At 47.7% G+C, this 24,731-nt stretch overlaps 1 protein-coding gene across 1 annotated transcript in view; it reads right to left on the reverse strand.

The window, feature by feature from the left end:
* Positions 1–19,282, reverse strand: part of EYA2 (EYA transcriptional coactivator and phosphatase 2) — a 268,408-nt gene extending 249,126 nt beyond the window's left edge. Inside the window, exon 1 of the mRNA XM_026503660.4 lies at positions 19,209–19,282. The gene's annotated coding sequence lies outside the window, so the exon portion shown is untranslated. The remainder of the gene's footprint in view (positions 1–19,208) is intronic.
* Positions 19,283–24,731: the final 5,449 nt, after the last annotated feature.

Raw genomic sequence — 24,731 nt, forward strand, 5'->3', positions numbered from 1 at the left:
CATAATTTGACACCATTTCAAAAAGCAGTAATTCAACGAGAAATGTTTCTCTTCCCCGGCTGAGGTTTTTGGAGGCAGTGGGCGTGTTTTTAAAAAAACACAACACACCAAGTCAGGAATTCCATCAGGAAAAACGTGGCAGCCCCGAATGGGCTCACATCTGGGGATTTGCTTGTTGAGAGAACATGCCGTTCTCCTTTCGACAAATGACAACGCAAGGCAAGAGACGGTGGGGCTGAAGTCGTCTCCTCCCGGAGCCCAGGGAGCAAGTCAGTGGCCCGGGACCGGCTGCCTGGTGAGCAGAGCAGAAGTGCAGAGAGAGGCCTCCTATCTCCATGACCCACTCCACCCAAACAAGAAAAGAAAAGGCCAAACCACAAAGCTCTCAGGCACGATGAGCTTCACAGCCCCTTGCCCACCCTAGCTTCGAACGTAAGTCAGCCTTCGTCTAGAATTAAACCCGACTTTCTAATTCCCTCTCTCAAATGGTCCTGAGATCCACCCCCCCCCCATTTGCTAAGTGTGGACTCTGTGCCAGGGACAGTACTCAGTGACTTAAATGCATGATCTCATTTAATCCCAGAGCAACTCTCAACACACCCATTCTACAGATGAAGAGACTGAGGCTCAGGCAGGCAAGCTATTAAGTGGTGGAGTCTGGGTTTAAGCCTATGTCGGCACAAAACCAAAGTCTTCGAAGCTATGGACTACTGAAATTTTTTTTTTAAGATTCCACAGATAAGAGGGATCACATGGTATTTGTCTTTCTCTATCTGACTTATTTCATTAAAGCATAAGGCCCTTGATGTCCACCCATATTGTTACCCGTGGCAAAATTTCATTCTTTTTTATGGCTGAATAATGTTTGGTTGTAAACATATAGCCCACAATTTCTTTATCCATTCGTCTATCAGTGGACACAGGTTGTTTCTAAACCTTGGCTATTAAAAATTATGCTGCAACAAACATGGGGATGCCTATTTTTTGTGTTTCCTTAAAGTTTCAATAAATTGAATGAAAATATTTTAAAAAGTGTGGGTTCTGCCATGAAATACTAATCTTCACGGGGTGACTCCAACACATTTGTCATGGCAAGGGGCCAGCGAAGGGTCCACGGAGCAGAGCCAGCCTGTGCCTGCAGAAACCACTGGAGAGCTCTTTCCAAACAAGGGAGAGGGACTCAGCTCCTCGGGGGGTTCCTTTGCAAAGTTTCTTTGCCTCCATTCCTCAAAACAAAGAGGAGACATGGGAGAGCCAAGAAAACACGGTGGGACCCAGGGCGGTGGAAGGGCGGGACATCTGGCCTGGCCACGTTCCAACAGGGCCATTTCAGGCACGTTCTTTCTCGAGTGGCTGCCACACCTTTTCTAAGATGGGGTACTAAAAGAACCCCCTTCTGAGGATGGAAGGGGACGGTGTGCATTTAAGCATCTGCTCAAGGCCAGGTTTACAGAAGGTGCTTCCAACCTTCCTTCCCAACCTGCTTCCCCAGCTGCCCATCCCCGTCTTGGGAAACAGCAGCTCCATACTCCCAGATGCTCAGGCCCCAAACCCCCAGAGTCACCCTGAGCTCTTGTCCCTTTCCGGATCCATTCCGTCAGTAAATCCCATCAGCTCTACCTTCCAAATACATCCCGAGTCTAGCTACCTACCAGCCCTGCTACCCCCCTCCCCGCCCTGTCCCTGACGTGGACCCCAACCAAGTCACCGGGACCTGTTGCCTCAACAGTCTCCCCACGCCTTTGTAGCCTGTTCTCACACCAGCCAGAGGGGTGCTGCTGAATGGCACGCTCTGTCCCTCCTCTGCTTGAAGCCCTCTGGGGGCTCCCACCTCAGCCTCACGCAGAGCAGAGGCCACAAAGGCAAGTGTGGCCTAAAATGCCCTAAATCTCCGAAATGCCCTATACCGTGTCCCCGGCCCCTGCTCTCCCTCTGCTGCAGGTACAGCGGACCCTGGGCTAGTCCTGGACACGCTGCCCACATGCCGCTCAGGGCTCTGGGCGGGCTCTCCTGCCTTCCCCGCCCCGGTGCGCAGGAGCAGGCCAGCGCCAGCCTGCGAGAAACGGCTGCTCGAGCTGCAGGAGCGGTGCGAGCTGCTTAAAGCCCGGGTGCCCCGCGCGAGGCCACCGTGGGAGTCTTTACCCCGTGGGAAGTGGCAAACACTACAAATCAGGGCCTTTTATTTCCAGAGAGCCAGAGGACTGGCCTGCCCGTCACTTCGGTGACCATTCCATTTTAAAATAAAAGTAGATGAAAAACACCACTCTTCCCTGATGTAGCCCACCACTCCGTTTTCCCCCTCCCTGCTGTTTTTCTCCATAGCGCTCAGCATTTCCTGTCTGTCTGTCTGTCTGTCTCTCTCTCTCTCTCACACACACACACACACACACACACACACATGAACACACACTATATATATATTTGTGTTCTTGTCTGCTGTCCATTGCCTTCCCCGAAAAATACATGCTCCGTGAGGGCAAGAACCTGGTGGGTTTTGCTCTCAGCTGCTTGCTAAGCGCCTGGAACAGCGGCTGCCTCCCAGTGGGTGTTCAACAAATGTGTGTTGGATGGATGAATGGTACCCATTGTTGTAATGATGGGAATCCTAAGCAAGGACAGTGTTCCAGACCCTTGATAGGATCTGAGGCACAGGCGATAGGTCCAGAAGAAAACACCATATTGTACACAGCACTAGCCCAGGGGACTGATCTCCCGCTCTGGACTTTCAGGCCCCCCTTGGGTTTCCACCGCAGACCACCTCCATGAGCTACCAAGATGCAGTAGGGGCAACACACTGGCCCAGTCTTGGGACAACGCACTCTCAGCTGCAGCTCAGAATGGGAGCTGGCAGAGACATCCGAGGTCCTCTGCTCCCTCTTCCCCATCCCCCACTCTTCCACAAGCCTTGATCACTGCCCACACCCCCCAACAGAACCTTCTGTTCGCAAGAATATTGAAAGTGGCATCCACATGGCCCCTTGCAGCTAAAAGAGTCTCCAAAGACTCTTCAAGACGGTTCGGCCTCTCATCCAGTGCTGAATTCCTGCTATAACATCTTAGACAGGCTGTCGTAAACGGCCTCAATGGTTGGCCGTTTAATCTACCCATGATTAAACCAAAATCAGCCAACTCATAACCTTTACTGCCAAACCTTAGGCAGGCCTGCCGGGGCGCAAAGGAGAGCAAGAACAGTGTTTCTCACTTACCGTAACTCTTTGTACTGAACCGGTGATGGGTGCCTGGCGCCTGGGGAACTATTTAATTCTGAAAGAGGGGAAGGGTCCCTATGTGGACATGTGAAATCCCCCAGAATGCACAGGACGGATGTCCGCCACGAAGAACCGTCCAACCCCACACGTTACTAGTGCCAGGGTTGAGAAGCCCTGGCTTACCTGAAGACACAGGCTTTCCTCCCATTTTGTTCATACTAGTGACCAACTTGGTTTACGGTTCATTTTCAGAGTTTTGATGGAGACCTTACTACAGGAGAGATCTCCTTTCTCTCTTAAATCGACGGTAGGGCAGCCAACAGCATCATCCCCATGGTCAGGTCAACAGCAACTCACCCTGAGCCCCAGTGTTGGGGAGACAATAGGGCGGGATAGGGACTGTGGTGAGCTAAGACCCATCCACCTAGAAGAGGTTTCCCAATTCCAGTCAATTGAAGTCATGTGGGAATGTGGGCATGGTGTTGACAGAACTTCTGAGTTTTTAATAGAAGCCAGAAATCTGCCTTCTTGTGTGAAATGTCCAGATTTTCAAATGTTGGCTCTTTTTCCTATTTTAAATATTCTGCAGACCAAACAAAACGCATCTTGGCTGCCGGCTTGCAATCTCTGTGTTGCCTCGGACTTCACCGCAGTGCCACTAGATGGAACATGAAAAAATCCAGTGGGGGCCGTGATGGAGGGCAAAGGTCAGAGGAGGAAAGGAAATGCAGGCTGATCGCCAGAGGCCCAACGATGTAAGCACAGCAGAGCTGGGATCACTCCTTCCACTCCAAGTGACACCAACTCCGTTCTCACTTTTCCTCCCAAGTCCAGGGCATCTCCCAAATGCTGAGTGCTAATGTTGTACAAGACGCTAGGAGAAAAGATGACCCTCCCCTGAACGCCCTTCCTTGAAATAAAAGATAATCCTCTAGGCCTGTGGGAAAGAGCATACTGGGGGCAGAACTGTGGTGGGTCTTAAAAGTACCAACCCTACAGGAGTGTTTGAAAAGAAGATGATACACATAAAGGATGTAGGCAGCACAGCGCCTGGAAGAATGACAAATTTCACAAATGGCGCTGTAGTCCAATAGACGAGGAATGGACAGGGCATGCGTAAAAGTGCATTACAGTGCAGTTGTGCAGTCCACAAGGAACGGGTCCACCCTTCCCTTTCAGCAAGCGTTGCTGACGTCAATTTGGGAGTCTACCTTTCTCACACTCCATCTCTACGTCCAGAGGTGGCACATGGCAGAGTACAGAATCCTCCCAAACAGGGATATCCAGTAAGGGATGGGCACCTCACCTACATCCGAGTTCTTGATCCAGCCATACCTGAAACCAAATCTCCCCAGAACTTTTCATTTCCCCAAATCAATAAATTTTCTTTTACTTTAAGCCAACTGGGAAATTTTCTGTTACTTACATTCAGAACAATCTCAACAGCCATGTGGCCCCTTGGCCTGGTTTTCGCTGAACTCCAGCTTTGGGGTGGAGAAGGGAGACTATGAATTCAGTGGTGGGCACATCGGGTCTTTAAGGTACTGAGAGCTCTCCTCACTCTCACACCCCTGCTGCCCCAACCTACTGACTCAACTTCCAATCTCCTGATGTGGCCCTCCTTCAGGGCTCCCCCCTTTTCCCTCTCTCATGTCTGTAGCCATTGGAAACTACCACCCCCGTCCCCGTGATGTGAGCAACACAAGAAGTTCTTTGCCATTCTAAACAGTGGCTGACAACCATTATGAAACCTGCAAACATTTCACCACTCCTAAATCAACCCCAGATGACAAAATAATAATCATCAGGAAACTAATGAAAACCCGAAGGAGGACAGATTTGGACCACGTTTTCATTACCCACGATGAGGGATGAGCAGGAAAACGTCCTGAGAAAGACATAAAAATGAAGCAAGCTGATTGCTCCTTGGAAGAAGTCTCAGCCCCTCATTCCCACGAGATTCGAGTCCTGTTTTTTCCTGGAAACAATTTTTAGCATCTCTTGGCATCCTTCTCGTCAGGAATTGGTAAAAAGAAAAGAGACAGCAAGATAAAGCCTTCATGGCTTTTCACGGAAAGGAGATTCCCAAGGTCTAGGGTGGTGCTTGGGAGAGTAGTCACAGCCCGCAGCCCGCAGGTGCCTTCTGCCGCTTCCGCTTTCTCGTGGTGACTTAAATCTCGGGGCGTGGCTCCTAAAATCCAGATTTCATTGTCTTTTGAAAGATCAGAATACCTGGCAATAGAGAGCCCCGACTCCTCCCAGCGAATTACTGTGCCCATTTCATTAACTTCATTACCTGCGTGGCCACTTTGAGTATTGGAGTTTGCAGTTAGAGGTTTCAGATTTAGGTCCTGTGTATTTTTGTTTTGAAAGATTTTATTTATTTGAAAGAGAGAGAAAGAGAGAGAGCATGAGCAGGGGGAGGAGCAAAGGGAGAGGGATAAACAGACTCCCCGCTGAGCAGGGAGCCCAATATGGGGCTCGATCTCAGGGTCATGACCTGAGCCAAAGGCAGACGCTTAACTGATTGAGCCACCCAGGGGCCCCTAGGTCCTGTGTATTATTATTATTTTTAATCATTCAAAAATGATACTCATTTTGATTTTGGACTCGCCTGATTGACAGAGAATGGCTGCTGGATTCTGAGCAAGGCCCCACCCAATGGGGTCCTTCCACCATGACCTCATCTGCCCCCACCCCTCTCTCACGGGCCCCAGCCACACTGGCCTCCAGGAAGCTCCCATCTCAAGGCTTTGCACCTGCTGTTTCTTTTCTCTAGAATGTTCTTCCACAGACAGCAGGGCTCCTTTACTCCTTCACCTGGGCTCAGAGGCCACCTGCTCAGGGAGGCCCCCACCCCCACCCCAGGGTACCTTCTATCCACCTTCTCTTGATTTTTTCCCCCACAGACTTCTCACCATCTGATATTCTGCGTACGTTACATATTTGGGTGTTTATTTTTGGTCTTTCTCCACGTAATGACAGCTCCGTGAAGGAGTAAGTAAACTTCGATTGTTTTTGTTCTCTACTGAATTCCCTGTGTCCAGAGTGGTTCCCAGTACACAGCAGGTGCTCTCTACATATTTTGGAATAAATGAATGAACGGAGGAACGAACAAAGAAGTTCAGTTTTCCATATTGAAGAGTAAAGGGAGGCAGGGGTGGGGGAGAGGGGTAAGGTGGAGGAGGAAAGCGAAAGGAGCCAAACCCATGAAGTCTGCCCACCTGGTCACTGAAGACCGGGCAGACGCTTCTGAAGAAAAAGGCATTGTCCACTGGAGAAGAAAGGGGACAAGAAGAAAAATGAAAATCCTGAAGCTAGGGCCTATGTTGGCATTGGATTTGCACACACGGGCGTCTCTGCTCGGCCACGGACAGTTTCCTCATCGTGCACTTTCTAATCCCAGACGGCTCTGACTGCCAGGCTGCCCGCCGAGGACTCGTCCTGGCAGCTTCTCACGTGGGGAAGAGGAAAGCCAGGGTCTCTGGCTCCATCTGAAGTCATCTGGAAAAGTCTGAGCCACTTGCCAGTTCCAACCTCACGTCCCAGGCCCCTTCCCCTCGTCTCCCACTGCGGACCATACCAAAGTGCTTGTGCCCCACGGCGAGACATGGTTTCTAGAGTTACTTGCTCCTGAATGGGTGGTCAACTGCAGTTAGCCAGCACGGGCCGTGTCACAGATGCTCTTCTCCGCAGGTGAGAGCTGCTCGCTCTTAGGATGTGGACTCACTTCATGAAGGAGGAAACAGACCAGAAGTTATGTAAACCCAAGGTCATGAAGCTAGTAAGGAGCAGACTCTGGATTTGAACCTCGACAGTCCTGCTCAGGTGCACTGTGCCGCACCTGAAGCCACAGAAAACAACAAAAAATTGAAAAAATTGTAGCTAAGGCTAACGTGCCCTTTGCTTCCCTCTCATGCCTGTCCAGAATTAATGAATTGTCCAGTTAAGTAAGGTCAAAAAGAAGGTAAGTTTGATTCTTTCTATGGTAGTTAAAGAGGCAGGGGAGTGCAGGAGTTATGAAGACAATCTCTAGTACCGTATTTCTGCATAAAAAGCCTGGCTCTGCTTCTTACATGCTGTGTGACCTTGAACAAATCACTTAACCTCTCTGTGCCTTACTTTCCTCATCTAAAATGGAAATCATTATAGCACTTCCTTCATAGAATTGTTGTAAGGAATAAATGAGTTGATACCTATACTCATTCAGAAGAGATCCCAGCATGGAATAAGCACTCAGAGGTCACTTTTATAAAGATTATATTCATTTAAAGGCGAGTCATTCTTCCTTTGAAGATCTATGACACAGACTAAATGTGCCCAGACCCTAGGGTGCTGTGAGATGACTTTAACGACCTCCTTGAGAGATCTCATTAGTTTCATCTTATTCCCCCTGAGAACGGAACGCAGAACTGTAATTCTGACTAGTGGAAGGTTCTGCGATTTGGGGCATTTCACACCTTCGGATTGGTTTTTCTTAAAGGTCACTCAGGAATTCTGCCAGGCTTCTGTGCCACTTTTGCTAGTAATTACCTGACGGACTTGAGCTTTAAACCATTTTTATCTTAAGCCATAAAAACTTGTGAAACCATTGGTTTGAGATGCTTGTTACATCTTTTCCAAATGCATAATAAAATACAGACAGAACTCCAAAGAAAGAAAAGAGTGCGTGCATGCTTTAAGTTAACGTGGAAAGGGTACAAACACCCCATTAAAAGGAAGACTGCCCTTTGGAGGATTATAGATTCTTCCTGAACGTGTAAAATCCCCAGACTGTAGCTACCTGAAGAACAGTCAGGAATATCCCCAGGGGCGAGTTGCCTTCACTTCCATTCGTTTTATGAAGCACTTCGGGGGGGGGGGTGCAATTCCATAACATCTAAGAGCACTGCTCTCAGAACTGCAGAATGTGTCCCACCCATGGCTGACTGAGGCCGTGTGACAAATCCGATAAGGACAGCACGTGCCCCACGATCGGGTGAAGAGTCTGAGGCTCAGAGGACATGAGTCTTCGGCCCTACGTCACACAGCAAGTGGGGGACAGAGTGGGGAGTCCATCCCACACCCTCTTCAACAGCCACCCAGCCTCTGACAACCTGCCTCTTGGCCCCACATCATAGGCAAGGGCCTGGCCGGTTCCAAGGACAAGGTCACGCCTCCCCCCCCCTGCCCTTGGTTGGCAAGAAACTGCCTTTTTGAGGTTCTCAAAAAATGTCCCCCAGAGAAGAATATCACAGCCCACAACCATTACTTTTTCTTCTGGTTGTTCAAGAAAGAATCCATTCATTCTCAACAGCAAGGCAGGTAAAAAGCCACAACGACTCAGGCTTGGTGAGGACGAAGGCTGTTACTGAAACATAGGAATAGAACACATATAACTGTTCAATCAGGGAGAAGTCTCTGGATCGTCTGTGTGCTCATGCCAGCAGGGCTGCAGGTGGTGGGGTGGAACGGGCCTGTGCTTTGCAATGGAATCTCACTGAGCAGCCACTGGAGCGGCCCAAGCCTCAGTTTCCCTATCTGTTAAATACATACATCATGGGGGGATTTTGTTTTGAGAGTATTAAGCAAGCTTTGTCAAAGTGTCGGGTACATCAAAACTCCTGTGGGAGACTTTTAAATCTACTTCTTCCCTTCCCCATACCCCTCCCTGCATACCAGAAGGTTTACATTCAAAACTCTCAGACGAAGGCATACCTGTACTCTCGAATTCTTCAAAGTCCCCAAATCTGGTCATTGACCAGATAATAGCATCAGGCTAAACACTGACAGGGGTACCTGGTCTTAGATGCGCTCACCATGGCCGGATACAGGAGCCATGTCATCTCTGCTCAGCAGATAGGGAAACTGAGGCACAGCTAGGAGCAACAGGGCTGGGATGTGAACACTGGCAGTAGGGCTCTCACGCCCCAGCTGTCAGCGATACACCACTGCCTGTAAAATCTGGTGAAGACCAGCATTTAGATGAGCTCAGCTCGTAGAGCCTTTCAGATCTGGAACATTCTGAGTGGGTACCATTCAAAGGTGGGGTTAGGAGGGGGCCATGCGTCTTTGGCAGGATAAAGTAGCAGAAGAAAAAAATGAGAAATCTTTTGTTTTTCTTTTTCGATTCATTAAGGTTTGTTGGGGTGAGCAAGAACCTCATTTTTTTTTTTTCTTCCCATGACTTCCCTTTTATTTTAACGGGGAAACGTGCATTTCAAAGACTGCTCAATAGCAGCGTTGAAGTCTCAAGTTCAATCACAATGTCCCCATTGTGGCTGGGGGACTCCTTGGCCTTTAAGCTTGGGTTATAAAAATTTGGTCTGAGCCCAAAGTCTGGCTTTAATAGAATATTTTAATTTTGTTTAATGAATATTATTTTAAATCTGTTTGGCAGTTTTAAAATGTGTTCTTTTATTTTCAAATTAAAATTTACTAATGTTCCGTGCTTTCCTGGGGGTGTAGGTGCAGCTAAGAGTGGGAGTGATAATAACACAAGCTACCATTTATTGAGTGCTTACTATGTGCCAAACACCCTGCTCCCTGCTTTACGGGTGCCACCCCTCTCAGCCCTCACCACCACCCAGGGAACAGCGACCAAGGCCTCCGCTGTCTGGGAAGCTGAGCGAGTGGCGGGCTTGAGGCTCCGACTAGGTCTGCCTGAGCTCAGGGTCTGTGCTTTTAACCCCTGCCCCACAGTCTCTTGATATTGAAAAAGGGCCCAACTGACCGATAACTTAAAGGGACATCAACCACCGAGTACATGATTCCCTATAACCTCAAGGTCAGGAAGAACCGGCTTGAGCAGAAGAGCTCCCCTATTGGGTATTCTGTGTAGGCGGGCACTGCCTCATTAAATTCTCACAATGGCCTTTCAAAGTAGTTATTACTGTCGTTATTATACCATCTCCATTTTTAGAGAGGAAACTGAAACCCAGTTTCATGCAGCTTGTAAATAATAATAATAATAAATAATACAGGAGCCAACTCTGATATAATTCATACTGTTTGCCATGCACTGTTGCAAACACTTTATATGTGTTTACTCCATCTCCACAACTGTTTGGGGGAAGGTACACAGTTACCCACTCTGTTTTACAGATGAAGAAACCGAGGCACAGAAAAGTTTGGTAATTGGCCCAAAGTTAATTAGTTGGTTCATGCAGAGCAGGGATTTGAATCCCAGCAGTCCAGCTCCCCGGTTCATGCTCTTATTCTTTAGGCTGTAGGTCGGAGCCAAGGCTTAAATTCGGGAAGCCTCGTTCCCCCCCCACCCCCCATTTCCCACCGCCACTTGACAAAAGCAGAAGGAAGGTCACAGTGCACGACACAGTTCTAAGCACAGAAGCCTGTCGGGATACTGCTCTTACTGAATTAGGCAGGACTTCTTTCACTGAAGGTCTACGAAGTTGGGTCTATTCCTCCAACCTGCTGCTTGAATGCTGGTCAAATCACTGCCCTCTGGATCCTCAAGGGTCAAGAAGAGGCAGTTCAATATTGATGGAGAAGCCCTGGAATCCTGCTATCAGAGGGGCCAGATTGGGTCCTTTTTGCCTCTGGATCCCCACTAATGAGCCCGGCTCCTAGAACACTGCTCGGTAAATACTGCCGAATAAATGAACAAAAGAATGAATGCATTTGTAACTTTCCCCCTGCACCATGCAATGTATCAGGCACGTAGAAGGCACTCAATAAATCACAAATCAGTGAAATGGTCTATGCAATGTCCCAAGAGCTTGTTCTTCCTTGTCAACAAAATTTGTCTTGTCGTATTGCAATAGCTCAAGGGTCAGGAAACTTATTCTGTAAAGGACCGTGCGATCTCCATAGTAACCACTCAACTCTGCGATTTTAGCGCAGAAGCAGCCATAGGCAATTGGTTAGGCCAGCTAACTGCAGAGATGTGGCCACCATTTCAAGATTGCAACACGAAACCTTCTTTAATTTCTACAAGGACAGGCTCAAGGTTCTGTGAGAATTAGCAGATGTCTCTTATTTCGGAGCCCAACTTTTGTACCTGACCATCAGCTAATATCCCCCAAGCAAAACAAATGGAGACAAACTTTAAAATCTGGCTCTCCAGGCCATACTTGTAGAGGAAGTTAGTATTACATCAGGGGGCAGCCTGGATATCCTAGTGGTTAGGCATCAAAACTGGGTTCAATCCAGGCTCCGACATGAGCCATGTAACCTTGGGCAAGTTACTTCACCTCCCTGAGATTCAAGTTTTGCGTCTGTAAAACAGACACAATTATAATAGCACATTCCATCTGAAGCTATTTGGAGACAGAAATGCGTTTGCTTAGCACGGCGCCTAACACATAGTAAGTGTTCAACAAATATGGGCCACTTGTTATTCCCAAAAAAGTCTTATGTTTTCTTAAAAACAAACAAAAAACTAACTTGCTAAAAATAGGCACAGAGAAAGCACAGCCAAGATTCAGGAAAAGACATTTCCAAAATCAGGTTCCTAAAGATGCTCCAACAAGGCATTCCAGGGGTCCCAAGGTGTCAGAAAATTCTGCACTCGAGATCAAACCGCTAGTGAGCCCTCCAATTTCTCTTCCCCCTCCCCCCAAAGCCTGCTTCTGTGTCCTTTTCTCACTCTGCCTTTCTTGTGGGTGCCAGAGCAACGCGGAAGACATTGGAGCATTTCAGACATTTGCTGAGTTTAAGACATTCTTTCTCCCCTCCTTCCCTGCACATCCCAACAGTCAAATCTCCAGGGAGCATGGTCTCGGTGGCAAGAGGACAGCACCAGAGAGCTCTGGCCCGTGGCAGACCAGAAGTGAATAATCTCCCCGGCTCCATTCTTTTCCCCAGCCGGATGGGGCCAACACTCTGTTTACAACACAAGCGGCAAGTCACAACTTGTCATGCCGCATGACACCATCCAGGTTCCGGCCGAGAGTCCCCACTTCCCTCTACTGAACTGGTCACACAAAAGGCCAGAGGTGTAGGAATCTGCCTCCTGTGCTCCTTCCCATCCACCACCTTCCCCACCAAGGAGGACATCCACACCTTTGCTAAAGAGACAAATGTTTCTAGAACACCCTGAAACAAAAGTCCCCATACAAATAATACACACCCACAAACGAGAACACTCTCTTTGCACTGACACCCTTTCTGTCTCTTCCGAAAAGCTTCGTCCCTACGTGGGATTTCTCTCAGCACTGAAGTTGCTACCAAACTCGGGGACACAGTGGACACTCTCTCTGTCTCTGTGTATTTCAGGGAGCTGCCCATCAGCGAAGACCTAAAGGTGCGTGCTTACACGGCATGCCCCACATGCTATAAAACACATACGTGTTCATAGGCACAAAAAAATCGCTTTGGGAAACAACAAATACCTTAACCGCAAGGTTCCTACAGAAAGGGGATGGGAGGGGAAGAAACTGACCAGAAGGAACAAAAGACATCTCGACCTCTGGCTGCCGCAGATCCAAATGCCAGGAATGAGACTTCTGCTTCGGAATAAGGGGCGGCCCCCGACCCTGCTTCTTCTTCAGAGCTGGGAGAGGGAGGGGTCCGACGGGGATGGGAACTCCAGCCCCCACACCTCACTTGACCCCAAGAACATCTGCAGTCATCCTCAGAACCCAAATCAAATCGAGATCTTTCGACCGTGGGCTCTGCAGCCCCTTTCCTCGTCTACTTCAACCGAACACATCTACCAGCAGGAATGCAGAATTGGCCGAGGTAAGGAGAACTGGTGGTTTTCGCTCTGTTTTGGTGACCTTCATAAGGCTTATTTATGCAACTTTAAGCTCATGACCTAATACATGTTGGTTTGGCTTCTCTTGTCATAATAGCAGCCTGTAAAAAGCTTTTGAGAATTCCCCATGTTTTCTTATTTTGGGTCAAGAAAATAAAATCGATATCTAAGTAACCTTAAAAAAAAATGGCCTGCACAATCTGAAAATTTGGAATGTTTCCACTAAGACTAAAGATATCTCTTAAAGCCTCAAAGAGCATCAAAGTTAAGGTCAACAATTGCCATTTTTTAAGGTGAGCTATTTGGTAACAGCATATGTGAGAATTAGCTAAGAGGGACTTTTTGACATAAGTCAAACAATGACATTTAAAACTCACGTTAAAGCAATTACCATGCAGAATTTTTCCGTGTTTTTCCCATTTCTTAAACAGAAGTGTATATGTTTTCAACATAGTTTCTTGCTGTAATTTTCTTTCTTGGCAAACCCACATCTTACCATGAAACCCAAAGTATGCACGCTACAGAACAATAATGGTTGAAACAGACTCGGCTGTCTCTGGCATGATTTTTCTTTACAAAATTAAAATGTCTTTTGGCTAATATGCTGTACATTTCAGTTATGAAAGGCCATTCTTGGGAGATGAATAGAAAAGAAAGGGGAACTGACAGATTCAGTTGATGCGAGACAAAAGTAAGTTGCTATATTCATACAGTAGTCAGACCCTCCAGTTCCTCATTCTTTGGGGGGGAAAAATGTCGATTTTATCACTTTTCCTCTAGTTACATTCACAGGGAGTTGACAATTCTCCTCGGAATGACCGTGAGTCGGTCCATACAGATACGTGACATCTGGGAACACACAGATTTTTAAAAATCTAACTTTACTAGACACTCAAAAAGGAAAGAGAGGGGGCAAAAAATCCAATGGCCCTGAAATCATACACATTTTCGTTTTACTGACACAACACTACTGATACAAAATGACAGAACAAGTTCTCACTTCTTTTAAACACTCCGTTGTTCGGTCGTTTTGAAATCTGTCTAAATTAGCATTCTCCAGCCAAGAACGTGGACTGTGTGCAGTCTCAAAATTGGTAAGACGAAAACCTGTCTCCCTTGGCTATCTATTCATCTGAGTTCCTGTTTTCAATTTCTGCAAACATCTGAACGCAGAGGGAGATACTGCAAAAAAGCATAAGCAGGCATATCTGTGCCCTAAACCAGAATCGTCCAAGGGCAGAGACAACAGTGAAAAGGCCCCACTTTCTAGAGACCCCAGACTGTGTGCAAAGACCCTCTCATCCATCCTGCCAGGCTCTGTCCCACACTGGGGGCCGTCTCAGCCCCAACTGACCCTCCGCCTGCCTGTCCTGAATTCAGGCAACTGACATCCTCCCTTAACCTTCAAAGTGGCAAAGATAAATCATTCCGGTTACCTGACTCTTGGGACCACCTGTTTCAAATTATTCTTCGCTCTCCAAAATGTTTATAATCTCACCCCCCAACAACAACCCACCCATCGCGATCCAGCACCTTCCGGTAAACTTGATTTGGACCACCTACCGGAACATTTTAGGGCCTTGCCGCTGCCCGTAAACTTATTGACTCTTTTTAGGAACTGAAATGCGTAGCATTATAGTATCAAAGGAACAAATCAAATTAGCTCTTGAAAATAAACATTTTCCTTAACAGAACCGTACACAACCTGCCGACTATCATGACTCAAAAAGGCTCATATTTTTGTTTTCTCAATACTTAATATGATTTTTCTTCTGTTTAAAACAACAACAACAACAAACATCGGGGCAGAGTCAGGAAATAATTGCCTTCTGTGCATTTCAGACCAACCTAATTTGGCATCTCCCTCCAAGGGAAAAGAGAGCAGGAATGTTCTCTGGGCCAAGGTTTTCATAGCACATGGGTGAGGCACGGTCTGCAGAGGTCTGAAGGCCTCGGTTCTGGTTTCCCTCACTCTGCAGCCTCCCGTGAGGCATCTGACTTGAGACTCAGTTCCCTCGTTAACGAAGTTGGGATATGATAATAACAAATCATAATAATTTTTATCATAATTATAATAGAATTCAGGCCTGGCACACAAGTGTCCAATACATGGCACGCATTTTCATTTCATTACTATTAAACACAAGGATAGAATTTGCAAATGCAGAGAAAGGGCAAAGACACCAGTGGAGGAGAGTGAGAAAAAAAGAAGAAAAAGCAGCAAGAAGGGTGCCTGGGTGGCTCAGTCGGTTAAGCATCTGCCTTCAACTCAGGACATGATCCCAGGGTCCTGGGATCAAATTCCACATCTGCTCCCTGCTCAGCGGGGAGTCTGCTTCCCCCTCCTTCTCTTCCCCTCTCCCCTTCTTGTGCCCTTGAGCATGTGTGCTCTCTCTCTCTCTCAAATAAATAAATAAATAAATAAATAAATAAATAAAAAGAAAGAAAACAAAAGCAGCAAAAATAAATTCAAAAGCCTGTGGCTTCCTTGGTTCTCTCTCCCTGAATACACCTGGCAGGTACATTCGTACCTTGAAATTGATTTTAAATCACATGCCATGAAGAACAAATTCCTGCCCCCTCCGATTCATTTACAGAGCCAGTGGGTCTAAGCCAGTCACTTCAAGTATTTGCCACCTGATGGAGGGGGTTTATCCTCGGATTAGAAGAGGTGTTAGTTAGTCAGACACCATTAGGCCAGTTAAGATCTTCAAATAGTGAAAATGAAGCATTGTCTCAAGCCAATTCTCCGCTAATTGTTTCCCTACTAGAATCTTCTTTTGGTTTTGTCTGTTTGGGACTGTTTGAACTGACACCAACAATAAGGGGTGTGGGGAATGGCCATTCAGAAAGCTGTTAGGATTTGGGGGGTGGGGGCGGGGGAGGAAGGTGGGGAGCGAGAAGGGCACCGTGGGGAGTGTGCATGAGCGTGTGTGTGTGTGTGTGTGTGTGTGTGTGTGTGTGTGTGTGTTTTCTGTCAACAGGCTGTGTTTTCTCAACTCCGGGGTTAATTCTCTGTAGAGATCCCTTTTGAGCAGAGTCCACCAACTCCTTTTTCAGAGTAGCTAGCTAGAAAAAAAAAAATTTCCTTCCACCAACAAAACCCAGTCTTGGCAAGAATCAGAAGGTTCAGCTTTTGGAGGTAACTGAATAACCAGCCACTTCACCTCTACAAACCCACAGATAAGGAATGGAACACATCGGCAGGAGAAGTCCCCCTTTATAAAAAATCTTTGGGGAAGGGGGTTCTTCTGTCCCCCAAGGAATGCCTATCGGCTTGATAGGCCTGACAGCCTAGCATTTTATCTGTGCCTAGGTGAAAAGCAGATGAGTTTTTACCCTGCCACGTGAGAGAAAGCCTTCTCACCCAGCCTGCACACACATGTGTTAACACACACACAAACACACCTCAGACCTGTGGGCACCACCTCCTACTTGTGCTGTTAACTTCTTCCACGAGCCTTTTTATGGTAAGGAGGCCTGCCCAGCAAAGACAAAACCCTACCTAGATACAGCTTCCCCCAGCCATGCCTTATAGAAAGGAACGTGCTGTTCGAGGTGTATGTGGATATATAGGGACGGGCAAATGTCTCAACAAGGTATCTCCACTCCCTTCATTTTCTGCTGACAGCTATGGGCTGTCTCTCTGTCGGAGCGAGGCATCTGTCATGAGCTGCTGGGAACCCCGCTTATGCACCATAACGGCCAGCGATTTTATTATACAAGGAGTTTATTGCTGGCCTAATTAGTTTCAAACTGGGCATTCCAGCTGAGGACACCTAAAAAACATCTGGTGGAAGAAAGCGGGAATGAGTCCTCGTTCTGAGCCGGTTAGGGTTGGATTTCTGCATAACTCTGGTCTCTCGCGCCCGAACACAAGTTATCTTTGGAAAAGTAACCGAAAAAATAAGGAAATGTTTCTTCTTTGTGGGAAAGGAGTCATCTTGTCATGGGGGAACCCAAAGCGTCTTAAAGTGGACGTGCTTGGACTCTGTCTACCTTTTCATAAGCTGCCAGGGTCCCCATATCAGGCTTAACCCAATTCAAAATGTACTTAGCTCCACCACAGAGTGCTTCTGCTGAGCTCTCCTGCCTTGTTCCAACAGCAGCTAGCATTTTATCAATTTATTCGTCTGGAACAAGGCTTTTGCAATTTTGTACGTGCAATTTAAAGCAGAAGTAAGACCACATATTTGAAACAGCATGTCTTGGCTGTTTTTGCCAAATGGTAATCCTATAACAAGTCAACAAATCATAGCTCTTTATGATGTGTTTAATACAACACAAAAGGCATGAAAAGAAGACTTTAGAACTTAAGTGATGAAAGCATCTGGTTTTTAAAAATCCCAAAGAATCGGGATAACATCTTTTTATTTTATTTTCTTTCCTTTAGCTACTTATCGTTAGGAAAGAGACTGATCTGTTTGTAGAGTATTCTCCACACAGCCACTACACAAAGTGAGCCGTTTTCAAGGCAGAGGAAAAATGCCAAGTCCTTTAAGATAAAATAGTTAATATTGCGAAGCTAAAATTACAAGGGAAGAATGGTCTAGCTACCAAGTACTTGTGGGACCTACGAACGGCTTTTAAAAAGTTCAGGCCCTTTCGGATCTAGCAGTATTCGTCGAAAGTGCCACATGTAGAGCTTCCTCCAAAGGCAAGGAGATTTGTCATACAAACACAGTTTTAGGCTTCATCAAAAGCAAGATTCAAGCCATCATCATTTATGACATCCATCATTTATTAACTTAGTCTGAGAATGTCTAAATGCAAGGAAGTGTAATGTTTAAGAGGTTTAAAGATGAGGGAGAAAGAGCAAAACATGAACATTTCTTGGGTAAAGTTGCCTGAAAGATTTTTCACGAAGATTATTTTTAAAGGGAGGCCTCCCTGCCCTGCCTCCCCCCCAAAGGCCCAGAGGCTGGAAATGTGGCTACTAGTTCAGTGCTCATACTCTGGTTGTAGGAAATCGCACTCAAGCAAGAAAGGGCTCCTGAAATGAGTAGATTTGGTTTGAAATACAGCAATTGTCCGCTGGTTATAATTTCCTTTGGAAGGGAGCTCCGTAACTCAAACATAATTCAGCACTCAAATCCTTACTTGATGTTTGTAAATCATTCTACCTCCCCTCTGCTCTCGTTAACAACCAGACTCCGATGCTCGCTTACTTCGCTGCACCTCGTCATTAAACGGTACCTCTACCAGGGATGATTTATACCTCAACGTTACATATATATAGTAATTAAAGATTACGTAGCGTTTCGGGAAAAGAGGGGAGAAAAGAAAATGGTATCCATAAAGACGCAGCCTGTCTTGCTTTGCAAAAATAATTCAGACCGCAGCAGCAGGCACGGCTAACTGCGCTTGGGAGGAGCGGGATCCTCGCAGCCAAAGCGCTTCCCTTTCAGCCTCTGAGAAATGCGCTCGGAGGATTGTGCGACGCGAGTATTTTTACCAGTCAAGCCCTCCTAGGATTCCTGGAGTTTACAGACTATTTATTTGGGGGCAGGAAATATATTTGAGGAGCTAAGGCCAGTAGGGCCGTTCAACCTCCAGACTGCAAGGCGAAAAAACAATTCCTTTCTCCACTTTCTCCCATTACAGCAAAAGCCTAGTCTCCTTCTAACCAGTCTTCGGAGGTAAAGTTTTGCAAGTTTCCAACTCCGGCTTCAGTAAGCGCCGGGACTCCCGCTCCGGTACAAAGCCCCGCGAGCCGACCCCGCGCAGGCCGGGCGCAGCCGGACTCTGAAACAGAAATGCAGCTAGAAGGCGGCGGGCGGCCGTTCCCGCCCCATCCCGGGGGCTCCACAGCCAGCGCCCGCGGGCGTGTGTTGCGCTCCCCGCGCCTGTGAACCTCGGACGGGGGTGGAGGGACCAACCTGGGTCGCCGACGACCCAAGCCCTCGAAAGGGGCCACACGCAGCCCACCGCGTCTACACCGCCCGCGCGCCATGCACTTGTCCCGCGCGCGGGAGTGCAAACTTGAGTGGCTGCCTCCCCGAGCGCAAAAGGAAACTGAGGCCCGGAGCCCGGCTTTCCCGGGACGGGATCCGCCCGCCATCCCCGCCGTCCCCGCCGCCCTCGCGCCCGCCGTGCCCTGGGGGCCCCGTGCGCCCCCAGAGCGCCCCGACAGCTGCGGAGGCCCGGGCCGGGCGGGTGCGCGAGCGAGGCGCCGGGCGACGGGTCAGCGTCAGTCCGGGCCCGGCGAAGCGCGCTGGAGCCCGGCGGGCCGCCCGGGGGTGGGCGAAGCGCGGCGGAGCCCGGCGGGCGGCCCGGGGGTGGGCGCCGCGGGCGGTACTCACCGCGCGCTGTGGAGAGGGCGCCCCGGCGCGGGCGGGCGCGGGTCCGACGCGGCCGGGCTGACTGCGGCGGGCACCGTGCTGCTCTGCCGCCGCCGCCGCTGCCTCCGCCTCCGCCTCCTGGGCTGCCGCGGCCGCTGCCTGCGCGGGGAGGACCGGCCCCTTCCCCTCCCCGGGCCGGGCCCTCCCTCTGCCCCCGCCCGGTCCCCGCGCCGCTGCGTGGGCGCGTGGGGGCGCCGAGGCGCGGCACTGGGCTCGGCGGGCGCACACCCCCGGCGGCTGGACGCGCGGCGTGGGGCTCCGGCCCTGCCGCTGCCGCCGCGCTGCTCTCCACGCCTGCAGCCCAGCCGAGCGCGCCCGCTCCTGCCGGTGCTGCAGGAGGCAAGGGCACAGCCTCCTCCCCACCCACCGACACCCGCACCTCCTCCCTCCGCAACCCAGGCGCGGCCCGGGAGAAATGCACCTCGAGAATTACACCGACTTTCATTCATTCATTCATCCACCTATTCATTCATTCAGCCTACACTGAGCATCTACTGTGTCAGGTACAGCCCCTGGGAGATTCAACCAAAGCAAGACAGATTCGTTTTCTATCCTCCGGAGCTATTGCACACGGGGAGATAGACCATAAACAAACAAGCAGAGAAGCAAGGTAATGTCAGAAAGTTAGAATTATTATGGAGGGGAGGAAAATATGTGCTGGGGGGCGGAGGGGGCAATCTTAGAAGAGTCAAGAAGGACCTGTCTGAGGAGGTGACAATTGAATTATGAGAAAAGGCCATTGCTGGTGATATCTGGGGGAGGAGAGTTCAGGGACCAACCACCAACTTTTCACCCACTTCACAGATAGAGAAACTGAGGTCCCAAGAACGTAACTGGCTTACCCAAAGTCAGTGGCACAGCGCCCTCTACACACACCCTCAGATTGAGGCACCCCACTTACTTCATCCTCTCCTGGTCACCTCTTTCAATCGTCCCCATGATAAACTGTCTGGAATGGAGTCTAGGCAGCTTTTTTTCCCTTCCGACCACTTCATTGTGGGGCCCCTAGGATGCTTGAGTCCAAAATCAGTACCGACCACTGCCATTTGTTAAGCTCAATAAAAAACCGGGTCCTCGGATAAAGTTGAATTTTAGAGAATCAAGAAATAAGTTTTAGCATAAATATGCCTTATGCAATAGGTATAATACTTATATTCAAAAATTATTCATTGTTTCTCTGAAATTCCAATTTAACTGGATGTCCCATATTTTCTTTACTTAATCTGGCAACCCAACTCATCCAGTGTGCCCACCTGTTCCTTATCTCATTTAATCCCCCAAAGAGACCCAAAGGTAGATGCTCTAAGCATGCCCATTTTACAAATGATCAAGTCCAAGTTTCAAGAAGGCAGACAGTGGCTGAGCCAGGGCTGAAGTTCAGGTCCAGCTGATCCCAAAGCCCTTGATCTTGAGATATAATACCCAGATTTCAACTCCAGTTGTGGGGTAATAGGAAAGCTTATGAAGCATAAGCTCCTGGGCCCCTCGTTGGCTGGCTCTGTTTCTAAGATTCCAACATCTTTTACATTTGACATGAGCAAGTGACCTTGTGAACACATTTCTAGGTCCTTGTTAACGTACTGACATTTAACTGCAATCAGTAAAGATCACTGTCTCTTTCTGTTCTGACTCCCCGGTGGCACTCGATCCTGAGGAGGCGGTATGGGAGTGGCCACTGGCATTTTGGAGATCCAGTTGAGGAAAAGTTGAGTTGGGAATTTTGTGATGTTTGTGGTAGATTTCAGCTTCTTAAAATCTAAATTTGTCTTTTGATTTATTTTCTTGAATTCAAAGAAAGATTCACTTTTGTACCTAATTTTGGACTTGTATTATTTTTCTTAAATAGGGTTCCCAAATTGTGTGTGCTACAGGCCCCGCTGTACTTGCATCTACTTCTGGTCAGAGCTGATTCTCCCCTTTCTACTCCCAAAACTTTAGGTAGAAGCAAATGTATTCAGTAAGCCTGGCTGTTCTCCTTCCATGGGCCAAGTAAGCAGCAAACTGGTAGCTCCTAGATGACTCCCCTGTTCCTAGAAGCGGGACATGCATATGTACTTGGCCTTGATGTCCTCATCTCTAAATTGGAGATACCAGTACTCATATTATATAATTATTGTGATAATTCACTGAGATCATGCTTGAAAACACTTTCTACCATGACTGTAGCTGGTACTAGTGATAGTCAACAATTACTATTACTGTTCACACAGCTTCACGTCCCACAGCATCTTGCAAAAGGCCCCAAGTCATAATAAATTGGGTATCTTCATGCTCTCCAGAGGTGTTTAATTCTTCTTGGCCCATGAGCCTTAATAGAATGTTATTTAAACAGTAGTGGTGGGCAGAATTTTTTTTCTAAAGGAATAGAATGGGAGAGACTGGCCTAGAAAGTATGACGTGAATTGCATGCAGTAAGAGTGTGTGTGTGTGTGTGTGTGTGTGTGTGTGTGCGCGCGCACACACTGGGTCAGGCTGGGTTTCTTCCTGCAGATCATGGGGGAAACGTCGACAAACACATTAACTAAGGGTACCCTGTGGAATAAAAAGGGTTAATCTGTTTCCTTCTAATCATTTTACTCCTTTACCAGAATCTGGCCCATTATCTCATAAATCACAGCCACGCCCCAACAGCACCCTGAGAGATAAACAGGAGGCAGGTGCTTATTAATTTTATTTTTTTCCTTTTCTTAGGGCAGTGGTTCTCAACCCCAAGCTGCACATTAGAATCTCCGGGGGAGCTTTTAAAAATCCCCGTGCTGAGGCCCCACCCCAGACCAATTAAACCAGACTCTCTGGGGGAGGGACTGAGGCATCAGTAGTTTTTAAAGCTCCCCAGGTGATTCCAATGTTCAGCAGAGGGTGAGAAGCCCCACCTTTGGGAGAATAAGAACTTGACCACTGAGTCACGGCAGATGAGGTAGAAGCCCAAGTAGGATTAAGGCTCCCAATTCTTATTGAAGACCACCCAAAATGCAGTTGACTATGTACCAGTGCCCCCTTTCCATCCCTTTTTTTCTCTTGATTTTTTCTTAAGTAGCTGTCCTTGTTTTATAATGACCAGCAAAATAATCCCAGACAAAATCTGAAAATGCTGAACCATAAAGGAGATTCTTTGGAGTGTAGAACACAGGCGTGCCTACCTTGGAGTAAAACACGTTCCCCCCGCCAGAGTCTTCCAAGTACATGTTCTCGGAAGCCAGTAGACCGGCTTAACTTGGAAAACTATAAACTTCACAAAGTATCCAACATGTATACACATATCCTACAAGCACACATGTGTATTTTCTACGTCCAATCATGCCTTTTTCTATCCATATTCCTTTCCCACCTGCAAAGAAAAAATACTCCTTTTTTTTAATGCATTCATTTAAATCTTCTTTCCAAAAAGATTTGAGGCAGCATGCAAAAACATAAATATATGGGAACAGAATAACTAAGACAGGAAACATGGGGAGGAAAAGAAAAGAAAGTCAAAATGTGGGCTAGGAGGTCCTGAGCCCTTGTCAAATGGTGGACTGAGAATTAGATGCTGAGCTTCCTGGCAGTCAAGGCAAAGAGGAAAATGTGATCATCAGTGGATTTCAAATTTTCTTTTGTTCAAAAGCGAGCATGCACAGAAGCTCAGTATGGAAAAAGGAAGTGAAGGATCCCAGCCCCAATCTCACACCTCTCTCCTGTGGGTATTGGTAGAGGGTCTTGAGGGAACCCCCAAAGTTCCGCAGTCAAGATTGAAAACCGTGAATTTCAAAGTGCTTCCCTGCATTCATGAATCTCAATGCCTATGGGATAGAAACAAACAGGACTACTTGAAGCTATCAGAACTTTGCCTGATATTGGTACAGGAGAGAAGGGTTCCCATGGGTCCTTAAAAAGAGGCAATAAAGGGGCGCCTGCATGGCTCAGTCAGTTAAGCATCTGCCTTTGGCTCAGGTCATGATCTCTGGGTCCTGGGATCAAGCCCTGTATCAGGCTCCCTGCTTAGAGGGGAGTCTTCTCTGTCTCCCTCTGCCCCTCCCCACAGCTTATGCTCTCTCTCTCTCTCTCTAGCTCTCTCTCAAATAAATAAATAAAATCTTAAAAAAAAAAAGGGAGAGAAAGAGAGACGATATGTAATATGGGTAGGGTTGGGGGAGGGGGCTTTTGGTGAACATGTGAAATAAAAAATGCCGTTTCAGCAAAAAAATAAAATCTTACATTCTCACTAACCCAAGGGCTCAAAACAGGCATACTTTGAACATCTCCCTGGTCAATAGTTTCCCAATAGACTGCCTCTTTGTATTTGATACCTAAACTCCATAGAAGGCATGACTCTCAAAATTATCGGACGAGTATTTATAAAGAAAAACTCATATTTGTATCCTCAGAACTCTATGCAGCATTTCTCTCGGAATAACGTGTAGGACAGTAGGACACAGAGGGAAAGTAACATTTCTACTATCGAGACAACATCCAGATCACATTTTGAAACGTGCACCAAGGAGCAAAGAAGGGGACATGCAATCCGATGTGGCTGTGTGGCCACATACACAACTATTGGTTGCAAACTTAACTAAATTGCTTGGTGATCGGGAAGCGAGCCCTTAAGCACTTTACCATCTTAACAAGCTAGTTGGATACTCGGTCAGCATTTTAAGTGTTTAATTCCACTTCAGGAAATTGTTTGGGGGCTTGGGTTGACGTGTCATGTATTATAATTCTTCACATTTAAAACAGTGGGAAATCAACTCTTGGGTGTGATTTCAGGCAGAGCTCCAGAATTTCAGGGTCACCAATGCTCATTGGAAGGATGCTCATTCCCACACGGAGAGGGACATGGAAACACCCACACATGCTGCTCCCTCAGCCAACACTCGCCCTCGCTGGCACAGACTGGCGGTTTCATTCGAACCCATTCAGATCTCTGCCCAATGTCTCCACCCCAGAGAGGCCCTCCCTGACCTCCCTGTCCAAAATGGCATCCTCATCCCACTGCCCCCCACTGTTCTCACTCAGCCCATTTATCACACCACTACACTGCGTTACCTATTTGCCTGTTTAATCTATGCATGATTGTCTCTCCCACTAGAACGTCAGCTCCCTGAGAGCGGACACTTGCTGCTTTGCTCATGGCTAGATCCCCAAGGCCTAGAACAGTGCCAGGTGCATGAATAGGCACTGAGTAAATGATGATGAATGAATGACAGATACAAATGATACGGCATGGGTGTGATGCTGTGCACACCAAATGACCAGAGTCATGCTGCCCTTTCTAATTACCACCCATCCTGAAACAAACAGGAATAAGGGTATTCAAGAAGCTCATTCTTCTGAGGAGCCAGAACACAGCTCAAGATAAGGTCAAGGTTTTCTTGTCTTCTTTTATGCTCTTTCTTTCAATTTGTTCTTCGGTAAAGGCCCTGAGGATTCACAGGTGGAGAACTGAGAGTAGCCCAGGTGGCTGAAGTCCAAGTTTCCCTTTGGGGACTAGTTAGGAGACCATAGAGA

Source organism: Ursus arctos, unplaced genomic scaffold, assembly GCF_023065955.2.
Source record: "Ursus arctos isolate Adak ecotype North America unplaced genomic scaffold, UrsArc2.0 scaffold_16, whole genome shotgun sequence".
NCBI classification, from domain to species: Eukaryota; Metazoa; Chordata; class Mammalia; order Carnivora; family Ursidae; genus Ursus; species Ursus arctos.